Source organism: Hyperoodon ampullatus, assembly GCF_949752795.1.
Source record: "Hyperoodon ampullatus genome assembly, chromosome: 7".
Taxonomy (NCBI): domain Eukaryota; kingdom Metazoa; phylum Chordata; class Mammalia; order Artiodactyla; family Ziphiidae; genus Hyperoodon; species Hyperoodon ampullatus.
Window position 1 is genome coordinate 56,613,905 of NC_136920.1, and position 9,573 is coordinate 56,623,477.

Below are 9,573 nucleotides of genomic sequence, written 5' to 3' on the forward strand. Positions count from 1 at the left end.
AGTGAGAACCACTCTCCTCTACCTCTGGTCTGGGAAAATGCATTGGAATACAATACCTATCTCAAACTTTATTCCTCTATTCACAAAGCAGATTAAGCAGGTTTCTTGGAACAAACTTCAAGATGCCTACCATCCACCATTCTAATTTTGTAGTACTCTGTTGGAGAAGGTGGATTTCACCATTATCATGAAAATATCTGAAAATAGCTCCTACGGTGTTGTACAGGTAGGCAAATTGAAATAGATAAGACCTTAGAGATTCATTTTCTAAATTAAAAAAAACTGAGGTCCAAAGAAGAAATGAGTTAACCAAAGTCATACAAGAATTTCATGGCAGGATTGGGACTGGGAACCAGCCCTTTTGACTTATAGGCTGTTGCTCTTTCCACTGTATCACACTGCCCTTAGATTCTTACCATCAGAAAGTTTTATTACCACACTGGTATAGCCAGCAAGTGTACTAAAGGGGAATAGCAAGTCCAAAAATTTTTTTAAATATACAAGTAGAATATCAAATAGTAGATCAAAATAAGTGGATTTGGGGGACAGAAAAGAAAGAAGGAAAGTAAACTGGAGATAACTGGCAATTACATATCCAGGCTTGGTAGAGGGTTAGAAGTGCTTGGAACAATCTAGAACAGGTTCAGAAAGGTAAAAGATCTGGCCACTGCCTTGTCCACTGCGTCCCTTACTCTCCCCCACTGTCCATTCAATTCTATAGTCTCTGCTTCCTAGGTAGCTGACCCCATTGTTTTAGTAGGCTGATGATGAGGCCTCATCACCTGTGTGAGATGGACCTTTATACCAACACTTTTTCTCCAAAGGAACCTCTCTGTATTCCTTGCCAGTACATCTACCATACTGCCACTACTGTCAGGGTGAGTTTTCTGAACTTCAAAGCACTTGTCAGTCCCCTGCATAAAACTTGGGAGGCTCCCAGATGATAACAGAATAAAGTTTTAGCTTTTTTATAAGCAAACCCATGCTAATTCAAAGAAACATCCTTACACGTCTAACCTTTTCCTAGAGCACTGCTGTCACCTTTTAATCTAGTCTAAAATCTAATGTTTTCCTCAAGTTCACTGCTTCCCTTGAAGCCCTTTCAAATGGAGTTCTTCCTTCTCCCCCCCATCTTCAATATCCTGAACCAGAAATAAAGGCTGGCATTCTCCTAACTTGTCACTACATCTGTACTAAGGTCAACTACCCCTGTTTTAAGGCTTTCACCATTAAGCCATTCAAACTCCATTTCACCCTCATTCCATCACTCTAGGGATGAAAGGATCTTAAGGAGAAGATTTTTTTAAAATAAATTTATTTATTTTGGCTGCATTGGGTCTTCATTGCTATGTGCGGGCTTTCTCTAGTTGTGGTGGGCAGGGGCTGCTCTTGGTTGCGTTGCGCAGGCTTCTCATTTCAGTAGCTTCTCTTGTTGCAGAGCACGGGCTCTAGGCGGGTGGGCTTCAGTAGTTGTGGCTCGCAGGCCCTAGAGGGCAGGCTTAGTAGTTGTGACGCAGGGGCTTAGTTGCTCCACAGCATGTGGAATCTTCCTGGACCAGGGCTCGAACCAATGTCCCCTGCATTGGCAGGTGGATTCTTAACCACTGCACCACCAGGGAAGCCCTGTTCCACCTTTGAATCAGTAAGCAAGGTATTACACATTCAAAAAACAAAACTTTCTTTTTTTGCAGATTCTTACTCCTTTACCCTCACCAAACCTGCTCTTCAGCTTCGGCGAAATCTGCAGTTTACAGTCTCCCAGGTCCAAATCTGTTCCCTCATCTGGTTTTGCTTTCTTCCCTTTCTACCCTGGATTCCATGATGATTTATTGCAAACTCCGTCTCATCAACACTTTCAAGTCCATTCAGCCATCTCTGTCCTTCCACATTGACCCTGAAACAGCCCTCAACCTTGAATCAGTTTCTTCCCTGCACCCCTCCTCATGATGATTGATCTATTATTTAACTATTAGTGCATAATACGTTATCCCAAACCTTAGTGACTTAAAACAGTAATTTTTTTTTAAATTTCATACAGTTTTTGCAGTTTCTATGGGAATCAGGAGTGGCTTAGGAGGGTGGTTCTGGCTTGGGATCTCTAAAAGGTTGCAGTCATCTGAAGGCTGACTAGAGCTAGAGGATCAGCTTCCAGGTAGGTCACTCACATGGTTGACAAGTTAGTGAGGCAAGAAGTCTGTTTCTCACTATATGGGTCTCCTTATAAGGCGGCTTGAGCATCCTTATGAAATGGTAGCTGGCTTCCCCCAGAACAAGTGTTCCAAGAGAGCAATGTAGAAACCGGTATTGTGATGTGCCTGTGTGTGTATATACAAAATCAGGTTTTATATTTGTGTGTATGTGACACATACCATGAAAGGGAATTTGTACAAAGCAGTAAATCTAGAACAACTTGACAGAAGTAAGTTGAAATAATATTAGGTAGCACTTGTTTAAGTCCCATTAAAAAAGAGCACCTTGTGTGTATTATCTCATTTAAACCTCACAACATTCCCATGATGTAGTAATTATTGTTCCATTTTACAGCTGAGGAAACCAAGGCCTAGAGAGAAGAAATTATCCAAAGTCTGATATCACCAGAAGACTTCCCAAGAACACACAGATACTACAGAGTCCTAGTTATCTATGGTTGCATAACAAACCATTGCTGTGGCTTAAACGATTTATTTTGCTCTCAAATCTCCAGTTTGGGTAGGGTTTAGTGGGAACAGCTCATCTCTACTCCTCTGGGCAACTTGAAGACTAAGAGCTGGAATCATCTGAGTGCTCATTCATTCATATGATTAGCAATTGATGTTGGCTGTTGCCTGGAATCTTTGCTGGGATTATCAACAGGAACATCTGTATGTGGCATCTCCATGTGGCCTAGGCTTCCTTACAACATGTGGCCAGATTCCAAGGGTGAGTGACTGGAGAGAAGGAAACTATATCTACTTTATAATCAAGCTATGGAAGTCATAGCATTATTTCTGCCATACTCTTGATTGGAACAGTCAAGCCCACCCGGGTTCAAGGGGAAGGGAAATCGATTCCATTGCTAGATAGAATAGTGGTAGAGTTCTGAAAGAACATGTGGGAACAGAAATGTTGCTGTGGCCATTTTTGGAAAATGTCCTCTGTCCACAGCAATTCATATCCCTCTCACATGCAAAACACACTCATTCCTTCCCCGCAAAACCCAAAGTCTCTTCCCATTATGACAGCAGACCTGGGCTGTTCAGAGACTAGGAGGTTGCAGTCATACTGTGAAATTCCATTTATATAAAGTTCAAAAGCAATAAAATATTTTCTGTAGTTATAGAAGTCTGAAGAATAAATACCTTTAGCGGAGCAACTACTTGAATGGAGCTTGTAGGAATGTACCAGGGTGCTATAAATGTTCTATATCTTGATCTGGGTAGGGATTATATAAATAGATATGCACATGTAAAAGTTTACCAAGCTGTACATGTAAGCTGTACATGTTTACCAAGTACACATGTAAATTGTGTCCTTTCTGTAGATTATACCTCAATAAAAAGTAAAAGGGCACTACAGTGGTAGATACAAGCCGTTACACATTTGTCAAAACCTGTGGAATGTACAACACAAAGAGTGAACCCGAATGTAAACTGTGGACTTTGGGTGATAATGATGTGTCATTATCATATCATAATCGATGTGTAGGTTCATCGATTGTAACAAAATGTACCACTCTGGTGTGGGATGTTGATAGTGGGGGAGGATAGGAGGCAAATGAGAATTTTCCACTCAATTTTGCTGTGAACATAAAACTGCTCTAAAAAATAATTAAAAAAAAAAAAAGCCGTAAGTTAAAAGGATTGAAAAAAACCTATCTGTGCCAGTTAGGGGCCGTGTGTGTGTGTGTGTGTGTGTGTGTGTGTGTATGAGACAAATGATAGATGAATGAATATTTGGATGGGTGAATGAGTGAGTAAAATGATTTAAGGAACAATGGAAATTTTTGGTTCACTTAAAAGTAAGTGCTGGGGTAGTTCTGGCTTTAGGCATTACTGAATCCAGGATTCTAACAGGGCCAGTCTTAGTATCTCTCCATCCCTCAGCTCTGTCTTCTACTGTGTTGGCTTCATTCTCAGGCTACACGTGTTGGCTCCCAGCAGTTCCAAGCTAATATGATCCCCCTGCTTATAGGCTCAGAAGAAAAGAGTACATGTCATTTCTTCCAGCAGTCTTAACAAAAGTCTTGCTCTGTTGCTGTTGACTCCATCTGAGTCACATGCCAATCCCTGAACTGTGGCCAGGGGAATGTAATGCCCTGATTTGCCAGGCCTGAACCACATGTTACTCTCTGGGAAAGGAGGAAGGGTGTGGGTAAAGTCAGTTATTCCCAAAGCACAGGGAGTGGGTGTGAGCGTGGGCTTGGTTTCCCTTAGGAAAGTTAGGGTACTATAATCAGAGGAAAATTAAAGAATGCCGCACAGCAAAATCACAGATGCTTACTAAAGTAAACGATAGCAATGTGATAAGAGTCATAAAAATGTTCCTACCCTTAGACATAGGATTCCCATTTGTGGGAATAATCCAAAATATGGGAACACTTACATATACAAAGATTTTAATTTCAATGCTATCTAAAAAAATTGACAACTTAATTGTCTTACAATAGGAGAGTATTTACATACCCCACACATCTGTTTCAGTATGTAGTCATTTAAGATGAAAATTACAAATAATTAACATCAAGGAATATGCTTATGATAAGTGGTAAAAGCATGTACATGTAAACATCAAAAAAATAATAGTAATAATGGAAGAAAAACATGCCAAAACAATAGCATACTAGAGTGGTAGAACCATGGATGATCCTTTTCCCTTCACTGTATTTCCAAGTCTTCTTTTAGTATTTATATTATTGTTATGATTTAATGTATTTTGTAAAACTCCTTAGTGTCTTACCAAGAATATTTCTTTCTCTTAAGTATGGAGTAGAGCCAGAATAAACAAACTGCCACATCAGTTGGCTAGTGATTGTGGTTAAGGTCATAGATCCTCAGGGTTAGAAGAAACCTCAGAGATATTCAGTTTAACTCCCCCACTTTACAGGAGAGGTGTCTGAGACCCAGAGGGGTAGATTGAACCAATCAATTAAGATTTGGATTTTGGTGAGATTGTCTGTTTTTCTGAAAACCCATCCTCAAGTTCAAGTTGATATCTAGCCTTCTATTACTAATTCAAATTAAAGCAGTTACCGTGTTTGTTGGGAAAGTGATGTTCTTAAAAGAATATTAGAAACTAACATCATGGTCCTTTAGGTCCTTCCCTTTCACATCCTTGCACTCTTTCTTTGTAAACAACTTAGTGAATAAATGCAAAGCAAGCCCAGATCTGGCTAAATTTAATGGGCCAATGTTTACTTCTTTTGGGTATCCACTTATTCATTCAATGAATGTCAGGCCATGAAATTATGAAGATGAATAAGATACAACAGTTATCCTCCTGGAGCTCACAGTTGAGTGGGGAAGTTAGACACATGCAGATACCTCTATATACCATAGGAGAACGTGGTAACACAGAACGTTCACAGAGGCATTTAAGGAGTGCTATGGGATCAGGGAGAAAAGGATTGTTTCCATCACAGAAGGCTTCTTAGCAGAGGTAGCATTTGAGCCGGGCCTCACAAAGAAACAGGATTTTACCAGGCAGAGAAGTAAGGAGAGGGTATCAAGGGTGTCATGGCAGAGAAAATAGGAGAAGCAAAGGCATGGAAGCATAAAAGGACACAAGTGAAATGAGGGATGTTGGATTCTTAGTGGTCCTCAACTGGGAATACCTGTCAGAACAACTTGGGGAGCTCTGTCAAATTTCAGAAGATTGTGATGTACACTCTTGGCTAAAAGCCTTAGGTGGCCACTGAAATCTTGTCCGTACCCTAAATAATTACCACAGTACCTCACAAGAGAGCACCAGACCTAATAACACAAGTTATTGCCATTTAATCCTCGTTGGAACCCAAGTGGCAAAAATATTGTCTGTGCTCTGGACGGTGATTTGACACTGATTAATGACTTGATCATTAGAAAGCCAAAGGGAATTGCAAATGAAAATAGAGACATAATCTCACACATTAAGTTTTCCCTAGTTCATTTTTGAAAAAAAAATTCAGGTTCACCCAAGTGCTAAGGTGCCTCAGGTGAGGAGCTGATTATAATCAGTGATTATCCAAGGTGAGATCCAAGATATTTCATGAAGATGGAAATAATAGCCCTGTCGGAAATGGAAATCAGCTATCATGGGGGAGGGGGCTATAAATCCAAACATAATATTCAACTTGTCTTCACCTCAGAGAGCTTCCAGCTGTTTATGACATTTGCTGTGATTTGCCAGAGATGAAATGCATTTTTTAAAACTCTGCTCCAGCCAGCAGAATGAAAGCCTTGGAGCCATAGTCTCTTTCAAAAAGTGTTGAGCACTTGTGAAGTCTTCAGAGAAATGGTAGAAAGTGTCTGCTTTCTTGTCAGTTCCAGTGAAGGTTTTTTTCCTGTAACCCTAGGATTGATCATTATTTTCTAGGTGAGCTAGTGGAAGACCAAGTCAGGTCTCTCATGGGTGAAAGGGCATTTATTGAGATGCTATGGGCTTTAAACTTATCCCACGAAAAAAAAAAACCCAAACTTACCACATCAAGGCCAGCAGTTCAAATCCAAGCCTTGTTAAAGGCAGAGAGATAATAAAGGAACACATGCTTATGGAGAGCCTGGGAAATATATGTGTTGAGAAATGATTGTGGGAAGGAAATGGTCCAAATAACGCTTGTGTGAGTGTGCTCATGTGTGCACGCGTGCACGCACACACACACACAGACGCACCCTGAGCTGAAGTGTACAAGGCAATCAGTGCTGATAGCAGTTTTCTCACCAGACTCTCATTAGATTGGAGACTCCTTGAGAGCAAGGACTGAGGTTTTTGGCTTCTGAGTCCCCAGCACTGTTGACTGAATTACTGAATGGTGTGTTGAACCCAAAAGGACAGTGGTGTGGGCATGTGGCAATGTCTTCCCACAGTCACCCAGACTGCCTAAGTTTCCCCAGGCAGGCCTTACATCTTCATGCTCTGCCCTGGGACTGTTCTCCTTCCATTCTTCCTCTGCCTGGAATGCTTTTTCCCTGTCCCTTCATCCACCCCCTTGCCTTTTGAAGCCTATCAAAATCCTTCTTCTTATTATTATTTTTTTTTTGCGGTAGGCGGGCCTCTCACTGTTGTGGCCTTCCCGTTGCAGAGCACAGGCTCCAGACGCGCAGGCTCAGCGGCCATGGCTCACGGGCCCAGCCGCTCCGTGGCATGTGGATCTTCCCGGACCGGGGCACGAACCCGTGTCCCCTGCATCGGCAGGCGGACTCTCAACCACTGCGCCACCAGGGAAGCCCCCCTTCTTATTCTTTTTTTTTTTTTTTTTCGGTACTCGGGCCTCTCACCACTGCGGCCTCTCCCGCTGCGGAACACAGGCTCCGGATGCGCAGGCCCAGCGGCCATGGCCCACGGGCCCAGCCGCTCCGTGGCACGCGGGATCCTCCCGGACCGGGGCACGAACCCATGTCCCCTGCATCGGCAGGCGGACCCCCAACCACTGCGCCACCAGGGAAGCCCCCTCTTATTCTTTATAGTCCATCTCAAAATGTCTTTTGAAAATAATTCTCCAGGCACAGATAGGAGCAGGGCATGTTCCTGAAAGTCAGTAAGACTTGGGTTTGAATCCAGTTCTACCTCATTCAAATTCTTGAGCAAGTTACCTCATGTCCTTGTGCCTCTGTTTCCTCCAGATGGGCTTTGGGGAAGATTTAATGTGATAACTTATGTACGGCGCCTGGGTCAGTGACCAGCACAGGATAGATTATCAGTAACTGTTAGCTCTCTGAAACCCAGCTCAGTTCTTTAAAAATGTTAGTTCCCTCTGCCTATACATTCTTCAGGTTTCCATTAGACTTCTTCCCCCTCCCCAACCCCAACTCCCTCATCAAGAATAACTGCTCCCTCCTCTGTTCTGTAGTGCTTTGTTTATGCCTGTTTTCTAGCACTTAGTATAAACTGACTTGTGCTGTAACTCATTGTGTTTCCCTCCCACTTTGGCTGAAAATGCCTCAAGGGCAGTATCTCCAGCAACTACATTAGGGACTAGCTTAGGACAGACATTTCACAAATGGTTATCTAATTGAAACAACATTTAACCCAGCTTTCCAGGAGGCAAAGTGAGCATGTAACATGTCTTCTCTCAACCAGCGTTGAATGGTCTAAGTAGCAAGGAGGAAATTCCCCTGCAATTAAGTGGTTCAGAGTTGATTGCTGTCCATCCAGCCCAAGTGAGCAGAGCCTCCACTTCCAGATGTCTTTGTTTCTCTCACTTCCAACTCAGCCCGGCCAGAGGAGCATTCCCATAAGGGTAACTCAATATATGGTTGTTGGTTGTTTTTTTTTTTTTTTTTTTTTTGCTGATCTGATTAGAGTGTGAAATATTTTCTTTGGAGAAAATGCACAAAAGTGAGGTTTCCTTCTTTTTCGCAAGGGATAGAAGGTGAGGGAGAAAGAGGAAAATTGAAGCCAGAGGAAAATCTGTTGTAACCCAGGAGATGAACACATACAGTCAACACATCAGATACTGTCCTGGGTCAAAACTTCAGAGCCTGAGCCATAAAGGACTCCATACCTTTGCATTGATCCTAGGAAAAGAATTAAACAGAAGCAAAAGCAAAAAAACAAATTTAAAAATCTCTTCCCCAGAAGCTATTCTTTGCAGTGATATCTGTACCAGTGAACTGGAGGCAACCTAAAAATTGAGTCCAATTCAATAAATATTTACTGAACTGCTAAGTGCAGGGGCATTGGATTTATGGAGATGATGGTGAAGATAGACTTTTAACCTTAGTCTGTTCTTCTATTCACTCAATTATTTTCATCCTTGGAAAAAACACAGTATTTCAGTCAGTGTTCACCTAAGGAAGCAGAACTATTATGAATTATGGGATAAGGGATTTATTATAGGAATTGGAACTTGTACAATTGTGGGAGAAACTGGGGCCATGTAGCTCTGAAAGTGGAGAGGGGCGGGGATCAGTGAAGTCACCAACCAGAAGAAACCAAGCACATCCAGCTGCAGAATGGGGCTGTGATGGGGGAGCTGCTGGAGAAGTCTAAGGGGGAAGTCTGTGGGTGCACAGCCAAGTGTCTGGTGGTGGGCTTGGAGCTATGATGGGCCAGCAGAGTCAGCAGTGGGAGGAGCTGGATGTGGAGTGGAGGAGAGCGAAGACAAGCTGGAACCTGCTAGCACCTCCATGTCTGCTGTCAGACCCATGACTTCAGAGAGCAATGGCTGCTGATTCACTTCTGCTTCCCAAGTCTCAAGCAACTATTCTTTTTAAACCAAGTTTAACCTAGAATCATACAGTTGCAGCTTAAGCAAGCTGACACATAAATTGCCTCCATCATCACAAAGTCATTTCTGTCTTTTCCCAATTTTCTACAATGGAAAAAGAGTGTCCTTTTAAGTCTAACAGGACCTGAGTTCTAATCCTCCCTAGCTGTATGTTCTCAGGTAAATTACAT